This window comes from Astyanax mexicanus, chromosome 16, assembly GCF_023375975.1.
Source record: "Astyanax mexicanus isolate ESR-SI-001 chromosome 16, AstMex3_surface, whole genome shotgun sequence".
Taxonomy (NCBI): Eukaryota; Metazoa; Chordata; class Actinopteri; order Characiformes; family Acestrorhamphidae; genus Astyanax; species Astyanax mexicanus.
This window is the reverse complement of record NC_064423.1, coordinates 2,691,975-2,701,471: the sequence shown is the minus strand read 5'-3', so window position 1 is coordinate 2,701,471 and position 9,497 is coordinate 2,691,975. Positions and strand designations below refer to the sequence as shown.

General features: G+C 34.9%; 2 long non-coding RNA genes across 2 annotated transcripts; one reads left to right on the top strand and one right to left on the bottom strand.

Moving 5' to 3' along the window:
• Positions 1 to 1,695: 1,695 nt before the first annotated feature.
• Positions 1,696 to 4,839, bottom strand: LOC111194561 (uncharacterized). The gene is made up of 2 exons (XR_007424863.1): positions 4,316 to 4,839; positions 1,696 to 1,916 (listed from the first exon to the last, which is right to left on the bottom strand). It is a non-coding gene; the product is annotated as an uncharacterized LOC111194561 (long non-coding RNA).
• On the top strand, positions 1,802 to 2,918 carry LOC111194562 (uncharacterized). The gene is made up of 2 exons (XR_002651161.2): positions 1,802 to 1,930; positions 2,026 to 2,918. It is a non-coding gene; the product is annotated as an uncharacterized LOC111194562 (long non-coding RNA).
• Positions 4,840 to 9,497: the final 4,658 nt, after the last annotated feature.

Genomic DNA, 9,497 nt, shown 5'->3' with positions numbered 1-9,497 from the left:
GAGCACGTTTGTTAGGTTCTGACCACTGCAAATTAGGAAAATGCAACAAGACCTGCCTTGTGATTTGGAGATGTTTTGACCCAGCAGGCTGTTTTAATATCTCAATTCCATTTGTCCTGCTTTTAACTCCTCAGCCTTAAGTTAACTATTCACTCACTCCCTATGTAAATATATTTACCCATTTGGCATTATGACCAGATAATAAATGTTTGTTTATTAATATCCTGAAGTTTTTCCACTGGTGAGCCAAATAACCACAAAAATCTTATCAGGATCAAGATGCCAAAGCACATACTTTTTACAGGTATATAAACACAGCAAATATTGCTTTTAAATACATATGGGAGGATAATTGGAGCTTGTCTGGAAAATGGGAACCACTGGATACTTTTTGTGAGTTACATTTATAGATACTTTATTGACCCTGAAGGAAATGCATATCCTTGCTTGTAGAACAAAAAGATAAATACACTCCAACATAGTATAGTAACTCTGTCACAGATAGAACTGTAATCTACCTCTCTGCTTAGAGCTTCTTAAAAGCTTGATTTTAAGGTTTGTGTGGATGTGATTTTGATTATTTTTTGTTCCAAACCGCAACCCAATTATAATTGTATAGACTTTTGCCAGAAGCAGACATATATCCAATAAAATGTAATGGAATCATTGTTGTCTGGAAGAAATGTACAGCAGAGGCATTTCTTTGTCTTAAAGGTAAAACAATGTAAAGGCAAAATGTACAACACGGTCCTTCAAGTCCAATATATTAAGGTATATTACCTGTACCACAAATGTTTATACTACTTCCACTTTCTTTGAGAAAAGGAGCATATTCATCCATCTTATTATTTTATTCTGTATTCAGTGCACTATTTACTCTAGTATAAAGTCTATATGAACTGTGGTTTAAACAGCAGATTAAATGTAGGAAATGTTTTAAAACAAAAGCTTCCTTCCACATTGAATATTAAAACATTATCTATCTTTCTTTTTAGTTTTATGACATTACACAGAGAAGAATCATTTACATGAATTCTATGGGAGAGGATAGAAAGACAGTTTTGAAAAACTGGAGGTGACGAATACAATTATATGCATTATATTGCCAAAAGTATCCATTATCCTGCATTGCATTTGGTGATTAGGCTTGAATGGAGCTGCTTGGTCAGGGAAACGCATTCCATGAATTTCTCTGCTCTCTACTGTTCTTAATCTAATCTGAATAAAGCTTTGCTTTCTTCACCTGTGGTCTGTGTGAAGTGATATAATGATTCTAGTTTCTTATGTCTATCTGTTTAGTTAACACAGTGTAATTTTTTAGCTTATTTGCATCAGCCAGAGGTTGCAAAGACAACTGGACAATCTTCAGTGTCAAACATCCACAACAGCAAGATGGACACTCGTATGGAGTACACGTGGTACAATCAATAATTCTACTTTATTCATTTGTATTTGATGTATTTCCTGTGTTCTAACAATTGCAACTTTAACAGAATTTTGTTTTCTTGCCTGAGAGCCTTCACGTTTTAATTTTTTTTCTTTAGTCGTACGTTAACATGACTGTTCTATGTTTCTCTAATACATTGGTGCTGATTTCTTCACAACGGAATAAAATATTAAAAATTGTTTGGGGGAACCACACAACCAAAAGTAAATACAGAAAAATCTGTCCAACAATATTAAAGACACTGTATCTGCAATGTTTACTCACTTTATTAAGAATTTCTCATTAATCATGCTTGTTTTTTATTGATACAGTTTGCAGAAAACATTCTTGAAGGAAAAAGCTGTGTAGAACAATATGGAGTTTTAGGTATGTGTGTGAGAGTGAGTGTGATACAGATTAAAATCTAGACATATTCTATATTTTTGTACAGATCGCACTCAGAAGAGCTCCAGTTCCTGGGACCCATTGACTGCAAAAGATAAGGTAGAACATTATCAGTACGTCTACCTTTTTTAATTACATGTGTTTGTGCAACAAATTTAGTTATTACTTGTTTAGTAAAACAATTTCTTGTTTAGGTGCAGTGCCAGAAGTGTAAGGCTTGCTACTACACAGATGTTCGAATACGGCATGTGGCATCTGTGCTGTATGTGAAAGTAGGTAATATGTAGTGAGTACATTACCTGTCAAAGGTAGCTTAACAAGTACATTGGTAGGCCATTTAGCTACAGAGTATTTTTGTGATAATGATATTCTTGGTGACAATAACCGAAATGTTTAGTTTAATTTAATTTAAATAATAACTTCTTAAAAAAATAAAAAATGTTTTTTTATAGTATAAGACACACACACAGTTCTGGGAAAAAAAAATCAAGATTGATCACAAGCAATCAAACCAAACTGAACTGCTTGAATTTTTGCACCAGGAGTGGCCTAAAGTTATCCAAAGGCAGTGTGTAAGACCGGTGGAGGAGAGCATGATGCCAAGATGCATGAAAACTGATTAAAAACCAGGGTTATTCCACCAAATAGATTTTGTTTTAGGTCTATAAGCTCTGCATCTTTTTATTTCAGCCATTTCTTTTCTGCAGATAAATGCTCTAAATGACTTTTTTTTTTTGTAATTTGGGAGAAATATTGCCGTAGTTTCTAGAATAAAACATATCTATAAAAAGCAAAATCAGAGAAACGGATTCAGAAACTGAAGTGGTGTATTAATCATTTCCAGAGCTCGCTCTGTGTGTGTCTCTTTCTCTCTACATAATTTGGAATATTAGACCATGTTAGCCCTTATAAATGAGACCATCCCTGTATTAATGGGTAAGAGTGAGATGTTAGCCTACTGCTTTGTTTTTTTAGTTGCAGTATTCTTTTACCAATGTCTAACTTTTTTCCCCATGGTCATTTAAATGTGTGTAATAAAAGGTGTCTTATTCCAGTTTGTTCTTTTAATAAAACGTTGCTTAAAGAATTTGTATTTATTGATTTTATTTATGCATGTTCAGATCAGAGAACATTCATGCACTGGCATTAGTTAAATACAGTATAATACACAAAACTAGTTAAAAGTACAAAAACATGAATATGAGGATTAAAAATAATTTAACAGGAAGCATCTTATTTGTAACATTTCCAGTCACAATAAATTTTAATTATTAAACATCAAACCCTTTAGGACATTGTACATTTAAAATAAAAAATCATGACATTTAATCTTAGCTATACTTAAAAATTAAGAGTTTACAGTAGATTCAAGTGATGCCATAGAAGAACTATTTGCTTTCTTTAAGAACAATATTTGTTATTTACACACTCAGCTCTTACATGTGCATGGCGTAGAAATGAAAGCTGCTATAAAGTTTTTAAAAAAATGCACATGTAGAGAGAAATCTTTTTAAAACTGCATTTTTCATATTGTCATAAGAGATTAAGATATTAAAGGATAGTCACATACTCCAATGGAACAACATTAATGTTTTCTTTTCTGTGGAAAATCAAGAAGTTCTTCTGTTTCTGACTTTTCTTTATCTGTGGATACATTTTCCAATATTTTCAAGTAAAGTGTTTATGTTTACAGAGCTAGGGAACTAGTTTTATATTTACATTTGACACTGTGGTTAAAATCTTTGACTTTCATCTGTGTTAGCTTTAGCTGAATAATCCCACACTTGTTTCTAGTTCTGCTTTTAAAATGCAGTCATGTGTGTTTAAAATCATTTCAGCTATGAAAAGTGACTATTTCAGTAATTCAGTTAAAATGTGAAACTCTTATATTATATAGATGTATTACACACAGTAATCTATTTTAGGCGTTTATTTTTTTTATTGTTGATTTATGGCTTACAGCCAATGAAAACCCAGAATTCTGTGTCTCAGAAAATTACATTATATAAGACCAGTTGGTAATTTTGGCAGTGTGGGCAGTGTGCCAAGTCCTGCTGGAAAATGAAATCCACATCTCCATGAAAGCAGTCAGCAGATTGAAGCATGAAGTGCTGTAAGATTTTGTGGGAAAACAAAACTGCACTAACTTTAGACTTGATAATAAAACACAGTGAATCAACACCAGCAGATGACATGTCTCTCCAAACCATCACTGATCATCAGTAAATAAACGCTTAAAATAGATCAGTCTATGTGTAACACATCTACATAATGAGTTTCACATTTTTAACTGAATTATTGAAATAAATTAACTTTTTTTTCCCAAAGATATTCTAATTTTTTTAGATGGCCCTGTACACAGTGTGTAACAGAGAGGGGACCTGATATTGACAAATTCCCCGATCTCTCTTTACAATTATTTTGTCTCTCCAACCACTTTCCATCATCTGGGAAACTGAATGTAAAAGATTCTGAGAACCAAACCTATTGGATTCTTGACACGATCAGCATCCTGCAGGGCTTTTATCACAGTGAAGTAATCATCAGCTTTACTAAGGACAACGTTAAGTAGGTCATCCAGTCACCTATTCCTAGAACCAGCCAAAAACCTGAAAGGTAAGGAAGAATAATATTTAATTATGGTTCATCACTGCAAATGTGTAAATGCACAATTAGTAGCCTATAAGCTTTTTAAATGTCTAAAATGACAAGATTGTGACTAAATATAACTGGTCATAATTAACTGATTAATTATTGCCAGCCTTGTCAAGGTTGCATTAAAACCGGGCAGGGTTTGGAGCTTATTGCGTGCAAAGGATTACCAACACAGTGAATTCCAGTCATGAAGGAAGTAAATATGTTATATAAACCATATAAAATCAAAGTTATAAAGCAATGTAAAAGTCTTTATTTATTTCTTATTTTTAACAAAAACCTAAAGAAGTACAATTTTATAAATATACAGCTATAAGACTTGGTCCAACTGTACACTGTACAAATTAGAAAATAAAGGTAATATAAAAATCGATATAAACATATACAATATCATGGAGAAATAAATAGATATATGTTTACAAATCAATTTACATTTGTTTACCTCATCGCCAATTTCTTATTTAATTGCAATAAGTTTAAACATTTATTTTTAATCTGCTACTACTGACATTACTGCCACAAATTACTTTAAAAAGAACTGCAAAACTACTAATAAAATTTGCCCAGATCAGCAATAATAATACATATCAAATCAGTTTAAAAAAAAGAAAGAAAAAAAGATACAATATTTACTCGCTGTACTGCAAGCTTTCACCAGATTCAGTCACCAATTTACCATTTTTCCATGCTGAAACTGCAGACATGGTGTGTTAAACACTAAGTCTGTATGTGCAGCTTAATGAAATACTGGATTTTAGTCTAAATGTTGAATAATGTGTTCCTGGTAACGTTTATCTTCCTTCCGAATATTATTGCTATCACACACTTCCTTCTGGGTGCAATTCAGAAAAAAATGGCTATACTATTACTATACTATTAGTTTAAAATGAAACTAAAACATAAAGCCAGAAGTGTGACCTTACAATACAGAGCAGACAAAAATCAGCATATTAAAATGTTAGTTTAAAAAAAAAAAAACGCGCACGATGGCCCTGGATCAACAACGCGCACGATGGCCCTGGATCAACAACGCGCACGATGGCCCTGGATCAACAACGCGCACGATGGCCCTGGATCAACAACGCGCACGATGGCCCTGGATCAACAACGCGCACGATGGCCCTGGATCAACAACGCGCACGATGGCCCTGGATCAACAACGCGCACGATGGCCCTGGATCAACAACGCGCACGATGGCCCTGGATCAACAACGCGCACGATGGCCCTGGCTTAGTTTTTCATTCTATCCTTCAATAATTAACTTTTTCTTTGAAAATGTAATCTAAAGTGACAAACTAACATTAGCAAGTCAGACAGCATTAAAGCCTTTTCAAAATAGGGCAATAGATCTAAGTTGTCCAAATAAAATTGTAAAGCATGCTAGCTGACTAACTAAATAACTAACAAGGTAAGTAGTAAACTAAGAAAGTAGGTATGTTATTGGATGTAGCTAACTAAATAAGCAGATAGCTAACTAAGTAACCTAACTAACAAAATATCTAGCTTACTAATAAATTAGATAATACTAAAAGTATATAGCTAACTAACTAACCTTAATAATCTAATTAACAAAGTAGGCAGCTAATTAGCATAGCTAACTAAGTATGTAACTAACTAGCTAACTAATAAAGTAAGTAATTATTTAAGTACATATATAACTACCTAACCTACCTAACTAACTAACAAAATAGCTAGCTAACTAATACAGTAAGTAATTAAATAAATAGATAGCTAACTACCTAACTAACTATGTAGCTAGCTAACTAAAACAGTAAGTAATTAACTAAATAGATAGCTAACTAACAGTAAGTAATTAAATAAATATATAGCTAAATAAGTTACTTAACCCAATTAACTAAGTAGCTAGCTAACTACAACAGTAAGCAATCAACTAAGTAGATAGCCAACTACCTAACCTAACTAACTAACTAACTAACTAAAAGTAGCTAGCTAACTAATTTAGTAAGTAATTAACTAAGTAGATAGCTAACTACTTAACCTTACTAACTAGCTAGCTAGCTAGCTTACTAACTAATACAGTAAGTAATTAACTAACTTATTATTATCCAGCTAGCTTACTTAAGCAAGCTGAGTTGTAGATCTTCATGTAATTAAAGCAAGTGTTTGATACTAAGCTCAATTAAATTCACCAGTCTTTAAAATGTAAACTAGTTAGCTAAGTACGTTAGCATGTAAGCTAACCTAGTTAATCTAACTAGCTAATGCTTAAAACATTTTCCCAGAAAGGAAACTTTCAAATATGCATCCATGCAAAAGTGTAGAGCCTAAGAGCCAGACTTTAGTTCAATTAAAACAGTATTTACACTGATTATAGGAGATAAAGGAGCTTTCTTACCTTCCACCACACCGCACAGCTTGAACGCACAAGGGGGCACAGCAGTTACTTGTGTTTGAATCTCCCCGCGGTCTTTTTGGACAGTCGCGCTTGTAATGACGTCAGTGAGAGACGCTAAATCTGATTGGATGTGAGTGTTGTCGGTCCTGGATCCACTTTATTCACGTTGTTCCAGGAACAACAGCAACCCGAGGAAATCAGATCGTGCACATTTCCCATAAATCACCACCTCATGATGTCTTGATCACACTATCCATGTCCACCTATTAAAGACTGTAGGCCAATTCCCTGTCACCTGAATACTGATCACCTTCATTTGTTTCAAATCACCAGTGTGTACAGTATATACTGTATGTAGCCATTAAATTTGTCAAAGTCTTTGCGAAGTATTGCCAACTGTTTGCAATGGGTAATGTGGAGTTCTTTCATGTTTTGCCTACCTGTTATCGATCTCTGCCCCTTTTTCCTGGTTTATTAGTGTTGTTTTGCCCTTTTTTAGTTGGTTGGTTGGTTGTTCGGTAGGTTGGTTTGGTTTTTTAACCTGTTTCAGGCTCATGGATCATAAGTGTGGCACTCCTGTGTCTCTTTTGGTCAATCTTATATTGCTGTTATCAATTAAAAAATGAAAAAGGAACATACTGATGTAAGCTCTTCTTCCAGAAATGCTGTAGTTTAATCTGTTTAGATAGCCAGGAACAGGAAAGCATATATTTCACAAAGTTTCTTCCTGGATAAAGTTAGTGTCTGGAGAACTGTACTTCCATTTCCTGTCACCTGAATACTGATCACCTTCACTTGTTTCAAACCAACAACGTGTGTATATGTAGCCATTAAGTTTGTCAAAGGCTTTGCAAAGTATTGCCAACTGTTTGCTTTGTGTACTGGAAGTTAATTTATGTTTCGCCTACCTGGTTTCGATCTTTGCACACATCTTTCACAAAGTGTTGTCCTGGACAAAGTTAGAGTTAATAGAACTTCAGCAGAATGCAGGAATATCACAAGCACTCCTGTACAAATTGTATTGTCTCAATCTTGTAGCTCTTGGTAAATGTATTTGCGCTCATGTTTCTATTTATACACTGCCTGCTATTTTACATCTCTCGTCTGAGACAATGTACATCAAACTTATATTTCTAAAATATGCAGCAGCATGGATATAAATACCGCTTCCCTCCAGAGCCGGGGAGATGAGAGGCTTCGTAATGCTAATTCATTTGGAAACTTCCCAGATGAGTGATTGAGCAATGTTACACCCATTCTGAGAACGAGGTTCAAAAGTTTCCCGCTTTAGACAAAGGCAGAAATTGCCTGTAGCTTAATTCTGTTACAATGCGGATCATGTCTCATTTGCATAAGTCTGAGCACATTTCCCTGCGTTTGGCTCATTAGAATATGGATGTTAGCACTACTCCAAAAACGACATGGCCGTATGCCTAATGCTGGCGGTTCTGATCCAAGCGAGGTCTCCAAGTGACTGTATCCCACAGCTAATGACTATTATTAAAACTCATCACATGCTGTATATTTTCTATTGCCAGAATATTAAAGCCTTAAAGTACTCAAATAATTATAGCCAATCATTTCAAATACGGACACAATGGACGATATAGAGCCTAGTCAGAGACATTTACAAGGCATGGATTTTTTTAAGTGGATTATTTCAGGACTGGGGGAAGGGGTGGGGTGTTTAGGGAAACTCAAAAGGATTTAATCAGGCTCTGATTATAACACTCATCAACACCTTCTTCCATCATCTTCTAACACTTTCAGCGCTGAGAGCATTTAGAGCAACTCTGAAATCAACACTGCATAACTGTAATGTAACTGCATAACTGACATTTTTGCTGGGTAAATACAGCACAGCAACACTAAACAGTTTATCGTAAAATTTACAGTATAGTCTAAAAAAATTATTTATAAATTACAGTCAGTGTAATTTACTCATTACAGTATATTACAGCATTATATGTGGCAATCTTTGGGCGTACATACGTACATTTCACAATTTACATTTGTACAATAACCATATGTACCGTATTTTTTTGCACTATAAGGTGCACCTAAAATCCTTACATTTTCCCAAAAATCATCAGTGCACCTTATAATCCGAGTTTCAGTTTAGTTCTTCAGCACAGAGGCTGGTTTAGCAGCATTAGCATTAGCTGATAACCACAGCCCCAGCTCTTTCACCATTCAGAGGCGAGTATCATTGACCTGTAGCCTGATGCTAACTCTGGCTAGCACTGCTGGAACCATGCTAAGTAAGTACAGGGGTTATACAATAAAATATGAAACACCTGTTTTAGAGCACAATAATTTATTGTGGTGACGGACAGTTCTGGTGGAAACAGGAGAGTTGAGGTGCACATTGAATTCTGCCGTGATTTGATCAGCCGTGGTTTAATGTTTTTTGGCTACAATCCGGGTTAGCACCTGAACATCCCTTTCAGACAGCTTCCTCTTACAGCGTCCACAGTTAATCCTGTTGGATGTGGTTGGTCCTTCTTGGTGGTATGCTGACGTTACCCTGGATACCGTGGCTCTTGATGCATCACAAAGACTTGCTGTCTTGGTCACAGATGCTCCAGCAAGACGTGCACCAACAATTTGTCCTCTTTTGAACTCTGGTATGTCACCCATAATGTTGTGTGCAT